The sequence below is a fragment of the Carassius auratus genome, unplaced genomic scaffold (assembly GCF_003368295.1).
Source record: "Carassius auratus strain Wakin unplaced genomic scaffold, ASM336829v1 scaf_tig00010637, whole genome shotgun sequence".
Lineage (NCBI taxonomy): Eukaryota > Metazoa > Chordata > Actinopteri > Cypriniformes > Cyprinidae > Carassius > Carassius auratus.
Genome location: NW_020524136.1, coordinates 2,710 through 15,997, shown reverse-complemented (window position 1 = coordinate 15,997; position 13,288 = coordinate 2,710). Strand labels below are relative to the sequence as shown.

Here is a 13,288-nt window from a genome sequence, read left to right as displayed (position 1 = left end):
CCGCCTCAGTACATAAGTACATAGACATAATCTCAAGAACTGCTCTAGAGTCACTTCATGAGCAGTTTTCTTTTGAAGGGAAGTGAAGAGATGTGTGGCCAAGTATGTTGACCCATACTTTTGTGCTCTGCATTTAACCCATCCAAGTGCAGAGACACACACACACACCGTGAACACACACCAGGAGGATTGGGTGAAAGCTGATTCAAGACAAACAGAGCAGTGAAGAGTGTTTGAACTGGAGTGCTTGAGTGTGAGCTTGAGTGCTTGAAGCGGGCCGAACATGTCCCTACACGTGAGCTGCATCCGCCCCCTTGACCCAGTGAGGAAACCTCTAGAAAGGTGTCATCTCCTCAGGACAGGATTAGCCCATGACGGATGCTTGTAAACACACCAGCATGGGCTTTCATCAATCCCAGCTCTGAGAATCGGTGGACAGGAAGTAACTGGAGAAAGATCTGACCTCTGATGGAGTCATATAAAGCTCAGCACTACATCATTTGCTTCTAATACCCATAATGTGATTTCAAAAACTGGGCCTGAGGGGACTGAGGCATCCTTTCAATGAGGAGAACATTTATATACCCCTGACAAATGAGCTTCAATCAATTCAACCTTGACCTCTGCTAAAATCTTCAAATCTAAGAATCGTTTACATCCGACCTACACTGAGAGCAGGCGACATGATGCCAGCACAACTCCATTGCTCCCATTATACATTTCAATAGTGACGTCACATGCCTGCAGTGGACACAGATCTGTGGAGCGTGACAGGAGCGATTTAGTTTTGTAGCATCACTCGGGGTCATTTGCTCTAAATGTGGACACAGTGTAAAATGTCAATGTTGTTGGATTCAGACTAATAATGGAGAAGCAAGCATGTGGCATCCGAGTACAATCTAAGCTTTGTAAGAGAGCTGCTTAGTGCTCAGTGTGTGACAAGCACACAGAACTAATGGAGTGGCTGAGAGTAGGGTTGTCATGAGATCAAAACTTTAGTAGCCAAATGCCAGCAAATTTTCAATTCCCAATTTTGATACCAATCCTATATATATATATATATATATATATATATATATATATATATATATATATATATCATACGTCATCTAGCTCACTAACTGCTGTGCATTAGAGCCTTTAATTAGTTTTTTTAATGAATGCACTGCTTACTGACACACACGCTGTATCAGAGATCGCCCAGCTTAACACATCCAGGAGCAAAGAAACTTAACGCAGCACCTGCGACTTTTATTAATAAAAGTTTAAACACTGAATTGCTACATTGTATTTTGCAGCAATGAGAGGACAAAATTGTTGTTTTTTAAGAAAACTCACTCATTGTAAAGAGAGACACACAGAGGGATCGGGCCTTACACTGCAAAATCTAAGTAATCCACAGATTTGATATTTTGGCATGTATCCAATTTTTGTCCCACCAGCTTACAATTAAATACGATTTTTCATAATCAATGGCTCAGTTCTCACCTGATGTACTTTTAAAGATGATCATATTGTAAAAGCACACTACAAGTACTTGTTTGGGGTAGCGTGGTTCTTTGAAAAGCAGCGTGAGCAACAGAGATTGACAAGAGAGCGTATGTCAGCAAATGGGGGAAAGAGAGACTTGGATTGGAAGAGAAAAGACTGAGACAGAAAGTAGTTCGCAGATGTGAGGATTATTGGCAAACAATGGGAGGTCTGTGCCTATAGAGAGTTGAAAGAGCACTGACAGTGTGTACACATCAGTGACACGGACGGATGGACCCTCTTCTCTACGCTCGGATGAACACTGCACTGTACATCCATGTACGGTTTCACTCACACAGCTTGTCTGAAAGCAGTGCAAGCTTGTTCATACACTCTAAACTATTAACTGAACAAATGAAGTCACTAAAACTTGCTCAGCATCAGGCTTGGGACAACAAGTGTTTAAGAGAAAGCTTATTTTGTAATAACAGATTGAAAGATCAGAAAACGGGTCGCTAAAAGTTGACAAAGGTGACACATTTAAACAAGTTGTAAATAGGAATGTGTCTTCCGCTTCTACTTGTGATGTGATTGACCAAAATGAATCTTAATACCAGCCGTAAACAGGGCTTTACCTTTTTATTGACATTTTCCTCTGGAAAGGCACATGGTCGAGCATCTCTAGTTAGCAGCCCTCCAATTCTCAAATCCACACTTTCAAAACTGTTCCTTCAAGTTGTGCACAACACATAGCGCTAACAAGGAAATCCTGGGTTTATTGAGGGACACTTGGGTGTGTGAAATCACAAGGCTATAGATTGCCTGAATGAGGGAAACAATGAAAAAAAAAAAAAAACTCTGCAACCAGTGATTCTGAAAAAAAAAAAAATAATAAAACTAAGATTAAAAAATGTGTGGGGGCTGTAAAATAATAAATATAAATAAAAAAAATTTAATAAATGTAATAATTAAATTTCACAATTTAACAGTAAATGCTTTGTGAAATTTGAGACTGACTGACAGATAGATAGACAGATAAATGCTAAATGGAGCAAGAGGGCAAAATAGAAACTTCAACATTACATTCTAGCAACCTAAGTAAGGCTCTCTTCACTTCTGATAGGTTAAATTTCTTGAACCTCAATGACATCACTTTTCATAGGTCTAATGCTTTGCTCTCTCTACCACTGAAAAGCAGCAGCACTTCAGCGTTTAGCCTTTATAGTTATCCATTACAAAGACCTTTTAAGGCAGTATATGAGGTCAGGCAAAGGGTCATAAATATCAATGACCATGCCCAGTTGTTATAGGTCACACATCTGCTAGGCAGTGTAAATAAACCCAAACTGATTAGCAGGTTGGCCACTTGAGCTATAAGAACTGAACAGCTGAACAACCGAACAAGTGGCCAAGATATATTAAAAGGAATATCAAATGGCCTTCATGATTACAGCAATATAAATAGCTGCTGAAACATGTGACTAGGCAGACTGATCAATAAACTAGAACATAATGAACTCCACCAGGCTAACAGGAATTGAAATCAAACTTAAATCGAATTCAGTTAGGTTGGATTACAAAAGGTTCCTGAAGCTTTCCGTCATACACCATTTGATCCAGCTGGGCCTGTCAGGGTTGAGGGAATACACTGTAAATGCAAACATGCTATTTAATTAAAAATATTAATTTGACTTTAATCAGTTTTTATCAACCTGCTATTTACACTTGCTTTTAGTAAGTTACTTGTACTTTGAGGTTGAAAAATCTTACCAGCTCAGTTTACTTGAGTTAGATTAATTTAGAAAAAGTAAGTTTATGATCTGTGGGAATGCGCAGATCAGTCCTCTCTACGCTAGACGGCGATATTTGTTCACCACTATGGCCCCGCCCTTCAATAGCTACTATTGGCCAGGCGCTTACGTACCTGATTTGTACAGGTCATATCCCCTGACCAACCTTAACCAATCCAGGTGAATTGCCTAACCCCAACCAATCAAGCTGCTTCGTAGGGCGGGTCTTGGCGTGGCGGGATTCGTAATTTTGCAGACATGTCACATCGTGCCTGCAACTGACCAAGTGGAGCTGGACCTAAACATCGCTTCAACGGCGCTTTTGTTTATCTTCATCATAACAGCGATTCTTGTGCTTGGCACACTCATTTGGTGAGTAAATATTTTAACCTTTTGCAGACCGTTTTGTTTCTGTACGTTAAATCAGCGTCAGTGTGTGCTTGCTAGTACTGATGTGTGTGTAGTAATGTCGGTTAAAGCTAGCTAACTAACATGGACATAACGTGGCTATATTTTGATGAAACTTGGTCAATACTTCATTATTTTTTCAATCCAAAACTTCCTCTGTGTTGAAAATAGGTAACTTTAAAGACTAGTCACTTTCAAATTGAGGAAAAACTTTAGTGTAACGGTCGCGGGCGTGCTCGTCATGCGAACGTGCCCGCGCCCGCGCCCATCTGACTAGCATGATGACAAACTGATCCCGGCGGTTTGTGAGTTTACTGAGCTTTATAACTGTTGTTTATAAACTCAGGCAGAATATCAGAACAAGTCTGGATTTATCATTTTATTTTAAGATAGGCTGTAAAGTTAATAACAGTCTTGTCTTTATCAAAGACAGGATTACCACTGTGTTTCGACATATGATTGGGGATATCACGACAGTCAACTACGTTAACTTAATGTTATTTTATTTAACACTCAGCACTTAACACTAGTCGATATTCGTAGCTGTGCCGTTTCCATGGTTACCATGTGTAGTACCTAGATCAGACTCGGTACAGAGGAGTAGAGTGTCTCCCTGTCTGAAAATATTTTTACACTCCGTTTATCATAGCCTGTTATGAATGTATTTGCTGGCATACTCAGTGGCTTACATTATTCTTTAAGGTCATCTTGTACATATGTACATTTTAATACTGGGAACTGTCATTGTGGGTTATAGGCTTATGTTATAGTTTTCACATGTACTTGTATTTGAGTTGTGGTGAGCTATGGTTGTGTTAAAATGTTGTATTTTTTTTTTTTTTTATTGTCCCCTTCCAGGCTCAAGCAGATGGTGATCAATCCACACATAGGTAGTCCCAGCAGTAAAAGGTATTTTAAAATAATAACTGTATTATTATTGCATGATAAAGTAAAAGTTATGCTTACATCAGAGCAGTTGGATTATAACAAAAGTAAATCAAATTAAATCATTCTTGTGTGCTAAAATTAATTCATCATTATAGTATATTTCATCATACAGAATATTTTGTGCATATTTTGAATTTCAAATATTTGATGTAATTAGTATTTCTGGACTGTCTCTATAGATACTGTGGGTTCGACTTATAGCCCATTAAGATGATGACTTCAGCAGTGTTGCACAAGCACTGATCAGAAAATACCCCTGCCTCGCTGAGCCTGGACCACACAAATGGTATGGCTGGATAAACAGCCTTAAATTTAAGATGGCCAATTATCGCACAAAGTTTCGAAAAGCTGGATGTGAGGATGTAGCAATCCTGGTTGAAAATGGTTGAACGATGGCCAGCACTCTTCACAGAGAGACAGGTAAGCTATTTTGATTCTCAACCAATAAAATAATGCAAATCAAAAATAAATTCAAGGTGTGTGGCTAGAAATCCAAACACTTGTTGGAATGTTAATACCTCTGCCACCTCTCCATCCCTACCCACCCCTCTCTCTACTTCAGGTGTTTGCTGAGTTTAATTGAATCGCCAGTAAGAATCTTGAGGGAGACTTTTTTGAGGCTCTGGACCAGTACACGCCACGTTTCATCAAACTCTTCAAAACAAAGAAGGGAACTGTTGGTCAGAAACTCAGGGAGCTGATTCAGCACATAAGCTGTAAGGTAAGTAGGTTCATTTTGCTTTTGATCTGTATGATAGTTCATCAAATGAGCCGATTCAGACCAACCTATTTTATTTCCTGTCTGCTTGTGTCTTGCAAATTACTCTGTTAACTGGTCTATTCTCTCTCTGTGTATCATTAGACACCAGACGTGACAGTACTTCACTCTGTTGTCCTCAAAGGCATTCCCATTTTACTCTGTGATGAATCCAGTGAATTCTACAAGACCTGCTCTGTAAGTACTTGCACATAAGAAAAAGTTTGTCTGCATGAATATAAAACTATACCTGTGTTGACATAGAATATGTAATTCTATCCGCTCGATATACAATATACATTTTGTACAGTGACTGATGTATTTTGTATAGCAATACCTCTACAACTAATCTGAGAGATATGTAAACAGCCAGTAAATAAAAATAAAATTTTCCACATAAACATTATACACATTCATAAATTTAAAATCTAAGGAGTTGGAGTCTAGGTTGAAAAGTTTTTGTTTGCTTTATTGTAACAATCCAGTGTGAAAACATATTTAAAGCCATATTCTCTGATAACATTACAACACTAAAAATAAATGTTTTAGAATAGCATAAATTGCAATGCTGAAGAATGTGTTTCTTTGTAGGATACAACGAGAGACGTGGCCCTAGAATGCATCACTGTTGGTGTGCTGACAGTTGTCAGTGAAGATAGTCCTCATGAGGGTCAAAGCTCAGTGGACCTCCAGCCCATCTCCACTGCCATCATTCTGGAGGGAGGTATTGTCATGGATCATATTAAAAACTTGCCTCAGGCAGTTTGTCTGTTGTTTGGACTTACATATGTATTGCATTTGGATTACCCAAAATGCATGGCAAATACACTCAACTTCATTCAGACTGTGATGCTTGGACTGGGAAAGAAAAAACTCCCATCAAAACTGTTAACTCTGAAGAACAGTCTTCTGGGTTAGAACAGTAAAGAGCTGTCAGATAGCACTTTGTAAGCTTTGCAGCCATTAATGTTCTCCTGTTATCAGAGAAAGTTTGATGCTTTCATGCAACTGTTCACGCTAATTTACGATCTCATTTTAAAAAAGAAAAGAAAAATTACATTGAAGTCTGTACCATGTTATGCAGGTATGCTAATGGTGGAAATAGAGCTGTTTGCAAAGTGTTGTTAGTTGTTATTAGATGATAATGTCAGAAAATAACCTAGCAAGGTTGTCCTGTTTACATTTGTGTTTTTGGAAAACTTTTAATAGTTTTAATGTAGTACAAATACAAACCCCAAGGACTGATTTTTTTTCTTTGTGGTGGTTTAATCTTTGGACTGTTCAATTTGAGAAACAAAAGCATTTGTTGTACTTACAGCTTTGATCAGAAATGCACTGATTTTTCCATGCACTGAAGTCCTGTAGTTGTCAGGTTTTTACCTGTTTAATATTGGGAGACTCTTATTAGCTCACAGAAATGTGGTTTTATTTTTTATATTTTTCCTTTATTTTCTACAGTTAAATCAAACAACAACTTTGTTGTTTAACTGCTGTTTGTACTTGAATGTGCATTGAATAAATGTTGTAATGGAGCTGAATCAACCCATTGAGTGTTCTTTTAAAGTATATGTTTGTGGTGTGTTTGCCTTTATCAGATAGTAACAGCAAAAATAGATAAAGAGAGAAAAAAGGCCACAGGTTGGACCCAAACCTGGGCAGCTGCAACAAGGACCCATTCAAGGAAATTGGTTTCTTTAATTTAAGTGAACTTGAAAAAAAGAGTGCGCAGAACTAAAAATGTTAAGTTGTAGGTATTTAGTAATTCTAAGTGGGGTTAAATTTATATCAAGCAATCCACACAAAATGAAAAAATTAAGTTAACACAAATCATGTCTATTAAGTTACATGAACATAAAAAAAACGTATTAGTGGTACTACTTGATTTAGTACTGCACACTTAAAATAAACAAGCTTTTCTAACTCACTTATCTTGAGCTTACTTTGCTTAATTTTTTTGAGGCAATGAGTTTGCATACTTTTTTAAGTAAGGTCAACTAATTACATTTTACAGTGTACATAGAGGAATTTTTTTTTATTTTTATAAATAATCAGAAATGCTTTCATTTAGCACGAATGCATTAAATTAATCAAAATTGTCAGTAAAGAAATTGATAATGTTTTCTATTTGATATAAATGCTGTTCTTTTCAGTGTTCAACAACCCTAATAAAAAATTGATCACAGTTTCCACAAAAATATGAAGACACCGTAAACTGGAGTAATGCTGAAAATTAAGCTTTGCCATCACAGGAAAAAAAAGTTTGAAAATAAATTATCTTCAAATAAAATGTAATTTATGTAAAATGTCATCATATTTTACAAATATTAAACACAATCTTGGTAAGCACCTAAAGACATTGTTTTTGTGTGTAGGACCAATTTCTGATCTCATCCAATGCCTCAGTTGCAATTCCAAAACACAGTAATTAGTTGTTGTTTTTTTAATCTTATTGTTTAATACATTTATTTGCTTTTTCAGTGTCATTGGTAACTGCACATCTTAAAACATTCATCAGCCAATCAGACTGTAAAATAGAAACACATTTAAATGACCCCAAACTTTTTAATGGTTGCATACAAAAGCAGCTTTGGGACTAAAATTATTCATGCCTTTCCCTCTTTATCAGTGACGTAATTTAATGACACTTCCTTTCCGCGCTGTAAGTCATGCTGCACACAAATCATTTGACCCACATTCTAATCAAAGTCAGTGATATGAATAAACTCTCTAATTATGAGACGTATCATTATCCCCTCAGTGCTGATGAGAGCCATGAAAAGTGTTCTGTTAAAAACATCAATCCCTCTGCTTCAGTGAGTGCAAGACTGGAGAGAGTGAGCTGAGAGGGCAGTGGGTCCTCGCTCATGGAGGCTGAACAGTGACACGGTTAGTGATGGTCAGACACATTTGCACACAGACCTGATTAAACACTCAGAGCATCAGAATGCCACATGACATGAAACACAGGGTCTCATGCCAGCACTAGTCAGATCAAAAGGATTAAGGACAGAAAATCTACAGCTCTGCAGAGATCCATGCGTGATTTTTGAATGTATGCTTACTTCGATGTCTGCAGGTACGTGTCCCAGGTCTTGATCACTGCATTAACAATGACTGGGATTTCATATTGCATCACCTGAAGCATGATTACTACTACTACTACTACTACCACTATCTAAACTTACTACTTCACCCAAAAAAGTAAACTTGGTGTATTTAATTTCTTATTTGTGCATTCTTTTTTCCTTTCCTTGCGTTTTAGCTCCATCATCCTTAGGATGGAAGAGAAGGATGCAAGGAAAGAAAATTAGGATGAAGGAATCAAATCTTTTTTTGGAATATTGGAATATTTTTGATCACTCCAATGTCACTTCAGGGACTTCCAAGGGATTTACCCTTAAAGGGATGAAAATTCTGTCTCTCACCCTTATGTCGTTCCAAACCCATAAGACCTTCATTAATTTTCAGAGCACAAATAAAAATATTTTTTTATGAAATCTGAGAGCTTTCTGACCCCGGATAGACAGCAAAACAACTACCACATTCAAGGCTCAGAAAGAACATCATTACAATTATTCATGTGACATCAATGATTCAGTCTTTATTTTTTTTTAAGCTAACCCTTTAAGTGGTTGAAGTTTGGTTATTTAAGAAATTGATAACAGATTAATAGAGCAAGATGCCATGCTGAAACATGTTAAATGCATGGTCTATGTCAGGGGTGGCGAACATCAGTCCCGGAGAGCCGCAGCCCTGCAGAGGTTTGCTTCAACCCATATCAAACGCACCTGAACAAGCTTATCAAGGTCTGAAGGGTTACTAGAGAGCTACAGGCAGGTGAGTTTTAATTAGGGAAGGAGCAGAACTCTGCAGGGCTGCGGCTCTCCAGGACCGAAGTTTGCCACCCCTGGTCTATGTAAAACCGCAAAGGCAGAACAGATTAAAACTGTGACAGATATAAAAAAAGAGGAGAATGTGATAAGAAGAATTCATGCATGTGTCTGGTTTTTCCACATGGAATTCAACTGTGTATCCAGCTCCTTCAAAATCTTTTTCATTACTTATTCAATTGCAATTAGATAACAGAGATGTCCTGATAAAAAAAATAAAAAAATGTATGTTAAGAGGAAATAAGACAGTCATGCAGTTTTGAAACAACATGAGGGCGAGAAAATGATGCCCGTTTTAGTGAACTATCCCAACTAGAAATATTTGTGTGAACTAACTAACAAACGGATATATCACCTTCATCATTATAATCAAACCAACCAAACAAACCAACAAGGAAATGGGGAGGTAGAAAGCAGGCAGGTGGGTGGATCTGCCCACCTGAGTGAAATCTCCTCATTCAAAGCGGACCGTCCCAGCACTGAAGTTACATAACCAATGATACAAGTCTGATCTTGTACGGTTCTGTTATATTCCATGTCCACCCACCGCATGCACAAACATTACAATACAACCAGGAAATAGTCATAAATTTAAATGTTAAACCTGCACTTTTTTTTTGCATTAAAAAAAAAAATCAGCTACTTCTTTGCCCCCAAACTATCTCCGAATCTCGACTCAAATCCTCATCCTAAGGTAATACGTTCTGGTTTTCAGTGAAAACGCTGTGTTAGTAAATACAGAGCTTGGCTGAGCTGACTGCTGAACATTAAGTGTAACACTGTAGTCGCTCTGGCAGACTCGCAGCACTGCGGAATGGCCTAATCACCATGGCATTCTGCTGCTGCTGCCAATCAGAGCCAAGCAAGGAGGGGGACAAACTTCCTTCCCAGTCCATTCATACCACAAAAGCCACCTGCTGTGCCTGTCAAAGGCTGGAGCAAAGGGTGAGGGAGGACAGAAAAAAGATGGACATGAGGGATGTATAGACCCATAACCACCAAAGTCAACCCCCTTCTACCCTTGCCAGAATCATGAATATACATGGATACATCTTTGGCATAGACAGAGATCCAACCAATGTATTTGTTGTCTAGGTAATACTACTTTTATTCCTGTCAAAATAACATCTTGCTCTGCATTTTAGTTAACAATAGCACATAAATTGCATCACTGTCATTCTCTGTACTGTCTTGCAGGCTAAAATCCCTTATTTTATAATATTTTCATGGTCTTCCCAGTGATAAATGTGGGTGTAAAGGGTCATAAAGGGACATACACAGTTCCTGAACTGAGAGTGGGAAACTACAAAATAAAACCAACAAGCAAATCATCTTTGTGGCATATTGGTTAAACCAGGGATTTTCTGGTTTCAGGTGAAAAATTCAACAGAATCTTTACTGTAATTTATGTCAGGGTTGTCAATCATTCTTGTTGATCTTGAGTATAAAATATTAGAATGATTTCTAAAGAATAATGTGACACTGAAGACTGGAGTAATGACTGCTGAAATTCAGCTTTTGCTTCACAAGAAACAGCCTACATTTTGAAATACTGCATTATAAAACAATATATTACAATATAATATACCTGTTTAAAGTTGTATAAATATTTAACTATATTACTTGTTTACTTTATTAAAATAATCTCAGTGAACATAAAACACTTTCAAAAATATTAATGTAAAATAAAGTTAAATAAAAGTGTGATATGATTTTATTCTTATAAAATTATATACAGAGAGAACTTCTGAAGAGGCCCATTTTGCTATATTTGTCTTTTTAATTACTGCATTACTATTATATAGAAGTATAATTTTCAAGTTTTGCTGTGGTATCAAAATGGGTTTTGCAATCTTGGAATGATTGGGGTCATTGTAAAGAGTCTGATATCTTCATTTCATATTTGGGGGTCCTTGCCATTTACATGGTTGAAGACCAACAACCCCCAAAAGGGCCATGACCTGCATGAGTGCTAGTATCATGTAGTATACAGAAAACAGGATCAAAAGGAAACAGATCAGAGCAGAAGATGGCATCCTTCCCTTTACTCGGAGTCAAGTCAGCATGAGGCAGAGGTTGTGCTCACAGAAGGATTACTGAAGAGAGATTAATTAGGCGCTTGTGCACGCGCGAACTCGGATTTGTTATGTCATCCTTTCATTAATTATTCAATGTAAACAACCGAAAATTGTGTGAAATGCCCGGATGTTGTTGGTACCTACAAATCGGAGTGGATGGTTGACTGCAAGAACAACAACACACTGGAGAAGAGGTCTATTGATAAGATTGCACAACTGATCACGAGTCCCTTTCAAACGTCATTAAAATCTGAAGTTGTATGAAGACTTAATGGCGGAAAGTTACATAGTTTACTGATAATGAATTGCACTATATCAAAGCAGGACGTTCACACACTGGTCCAAAGTATGGATCGCCCCGTGTTCCCTGTGGCGTGTATGTAAACTACAGGCCTGCATTGTGGAAATTCGTCTACAAAATCCTCAAAAACAGACAGAAATGCGAGTGTACACGAGTTTCAAAATACTGGGGGTTCACAATAACGTCCCAATAATTGCGAACGGGACGTTTCAGCGTTTCCTCGGAAATCTACGGTTCAGGTGGGAACTTTGAGGAGCCACGTTTCATTCTCGGTCTCTGTCGAAGTGAACACGGTAACGTTAACGTTAGTCAGACGGCTTCAAAACTTCTTTCGAGAAAAACAACTAGTTTTGGTACAAGAACGCCTCTGCCGCAGAGATTTGTTATTCAGGTTAGGAGAAAACACAGAACTAAACGCCCACAGTTGTTTTCAAGCACAATCACACACTCGTTTCACACAAAACCAAAGGCGAGAGGATACTAGGCCATTTGATTACACTTTTACAAAGGAACCGAATCGGTTTTCTTACCTTTGCCGAATCGGTTCTTTTTTCTTGAGGTTACATACGCCTTCCGACCGCTTCTTCGACAGTAACCTTAGATGTTTCAGTGTTGCACTCAAAGTGCTATTGTTGTGTCCAACTTGAAAATCACAATCTGTCCCATTCCTTTGCCATGTAACACCTCACGAGACGTGATAAATAAATGCTGTGCCCGACAGAGGGGAAATCCGTCATATATATTATTAATCCAGTCACGTTACTTGGTTTTGTTCTTTTGTTGCAGTAAAACGAAAAGAGTAACAGTGACCAATCCTAGCAAACAAAAACCTTTAAACCGGAACCGGTAGAGATTGTGTGGCTATGCTACATGACAAAAACAGCTCTGGGAATAGTGGATGGACTCCCGCAGATGTTCCTCCTCCCTCCGCTCTGAATTTGTTTAACTTGCAGCAACGCATCCAACAATATGGCCGCCGCAGGGAATGGTGAACGGAAAGAAATCACAGTTTCTCAGTTGGGAAGTAGAGGAAAGACCATGGTCCGGTGATGTTTTAAGCATAATAATACTGCAGGTAGCCTTTGTATTATGCGAACATAAGTAATAATACTAGACTGCTCGTAGTGTACGGTGTTTAGATCAGTCTTATTGCGCCATCTGCCTGTGGACTTAAATCACTGCAGCTTTCTAACATCATTTTATTAATAGTGGGCCTACATCCTGGGCACATTTCACGGAAACATTGCAGTGATGTTTCAAAACATTTTAATCACAAATCAAAATATATATGCTTGGTAATCAATTGTCTAGTATAGAAAGAACCATATCTTGAAATATATAACACCCAAGAAGTAACATAATTTGCTCAATATAGATACTCAGGCCCAGGTTAAGAACACATAGGCCCTGGGGCTATAGCAAACCCAAGGCCCCCCTTCATAGAAACCCATCTTGGTGCCACATCGTTTTCTACTATAGGAATTTATTATCATTTGTTTATTAAATGCAATCTCCAACACATGGAGAGTATGCTCACTTACTATTCCAGGCTACAACACATTATTATAATAAATGCATCAACACCAAATATATGAACTCAAAGCAAACCAGTTTCTAGAAACAGTGACAACTTTTGAGCATATACA

The 13,288-nt window shown here is 38.0% G+C and overlaps 1 protein-coding gene and 1 long non-coding RNA gene across 2 annotated transcripts in view; one reads left to right on the top strand and one right to left on the bottom strand.

Moving 5' to 3' along the window:
• The window catches only part of LOC113072808 (tyrosine-protein kinase yes-like), a 31,249-nt gene extending 18,542 nt beyond the window's left edge, over positions 1-12,707 (bottom strand). Inside the window, 1 exon segment of the mRNA XM_026245784.1 lies at positions 12,173-12,707. The gene's annotated coding sequence lies outside the window, so the exon portion shown is untranslated.
• Positions 3,311-6,911, top strand: LOC113072809 (uncharacterized). The gene is made up of 6 exons (XR_003280340.1): positions 3,311-3,632; positions 4,527-4,577; positions 4,796-5,036; positions 5,179-5,337; positions 5,479-5,571; positions 5,965-6,911. It is a non-coding gene; the product is annotated as an uncharacterized LOC113072809 (long non-coding RNA).
• Positions 12,708-13,288: the final 581 nt, after the last annotated feature.